Source organism: Lagopus leucura, unplaced genomic scaffold (genome assembly GCF_019238085.1).
Source record: "Lagopus leucura isolate 7727_CA_CO unplaced genomic scaffold, USGS_WTPT01 Super-Scaffold_100001, whole genome shotgun sequence".
NCBI classification, from domain to species: Eukaryota; Metazoa; Chordata; class Aves; order Galliformes; family Phasianidae; genus Lagopus; species Lagopus leucura.
Genome location: NW_024962262.1, coordinates 30,589,110 through 30,590,752, shown reverse-complemented (window position 1 = coordinate 30,590,752; position 1,643 = coordinate 30,589,110). Strand labels below are relative to the sequence as shown.

General features: G+C 45.5%; 1 non-coding gene across 1 annotated transcript; it reads right to left on the bottom strand.

Annotated features, from left to right (window-relative positions):
* Window positions 1-283: 283 nt before the first annotated feature.
* Window positions 284-355, bottom strand: TRNAA-CGC. The gene has a single exon. It is a non-coding gene; the product is annotated as a tRNA-Ala (tRNA).
* Between the last annotated feature and the right edge of the window lie 1,288 nt (window positions 356-1,643).

The window sequence follows — 1,643 nt, the reverse complement described above, 5'->3', positions numbered from 1 at the left end:
TTGGATTGTGTCCAGTTTTTGGTCCACTTGATCAATCCTACTCCATTTCTTAAAAACTAAGTGATGTTTCCCCTTTTCCAGTCACCAGAGACTTCACTTAAACACCATTACTTTTCAAACATAGTGGAGAATATTCTTGGCATTCACATTAAAGCAGGATGCTGGGATGAATGTCATGTGGCCTGAGAGACATGTGTGAATTCACCCTCATGAGGCAGCCTCAGGCATGTTCTGATTTTAAAGTGGAAAGGATTTTGCATCACTGATCTCTGCAAAAAGATTATGGAGATGCTAGGGATTGAACCCAGGACCTCACACATGCGAAGCGTGCGCTCTACCACTGAGCTACATCCCCACTTGCAAATACTGAATATTCAATTATCATGAAAAGTGTCTTGGCAAATACCTTACTCCTAGCCCTGTGCTGTATGTCATCCCACCTTATAGACTTGTACACAGTCAGGTTCACTTGGTGGTCTTGAACTTGTTCTTCATTTACATCAGGTGTGTAAGTTCTTCCAAGCCCTCGTCTGAGTCTCAGAGACTTGAGAGATGCAGAAAGCCTGCCAATGAAGGCTGAGGTAAAGAACTTGTTGTGTATCTCATCTTTCTTCATGTCTGTTCTTGCCAGTTCTCCTTTTTGATTTATCGCAGGGAGTACACTCCCCTTGTACTTTCTTTTCTGACCAATGTACCTATAGAATCTTCTAATGTACCTATAGAATCTAGAAAGCAAGTGCAGAGTCTTGCATCTAGGGAGGAATAATTGCATGCACCAGTACAGGTTGGGGGATGACCTGCTGGAGAGGAGCTCTGCGGAGAGGGACCTGGGTGTCCTGGTGGATGACAGGTTGGCCATGAGCCAGCAGTGTGCCCTTATGGCCAAAAAGACCAATGGCATTCTGGGGTGCATTAAAAAGAACATGGCCAGCAGGTCGAGGGAGGTGATCCTCCCCCTCTACTCTACCCTGGTCAGGCCTCATCTGGAGTCTTGTGTCCATTTCTGGGCTTCTCAGTACAAAAAAGACAGGGATCTCTTGGAAAGAGTCCAGCGGAGGGCCACAAAGATGGTGAAGGGCCTGGAGCATCTCCCCTATGAAGAAAGGCTAAGCAAACTGGGTCTGTTCAGCCTTGAGAAAAGAAGGCTGAGAGGGGACCTGATCCAGGTCTATAAATATCTAAGGTGTGGGGGGCAGAATGGTGAGGCCAGACTGTTTTCAGCAGTGTGTGGAGACAGAACAAGGGGAAACGGCCAGAAACTGCAGCATAGGAAGTTCCACACAAATATACACAAGAACTTCTTTATGGTGAGGGCGACAGAGCGCTGGAACAGGCTGCCCAGGGAGGTTGGAGTCTCCTTCTCTGGAGATATTCAAGACCCACCTGGACACCTAGTTGTGCGACCTGGTGTAGGGAACCTGCTTTGGCAGTGGGGTTGGACTCCATCTCTGGAGGCCCCTTCCAACCCCTACGATTCTGTGATTCTGTGATTCTGTTATTCTTTCTTGTTATACTTTGCATTCTTTGATAAAACACCTAACAATGTCTGCTCACCTTAAAAATGGATCTGAAAAACTGTTCTGGAAGACTTTTTTTGAAAGAAATACATTGATATAATGAATAAATTTTCTTTTAATTATAAA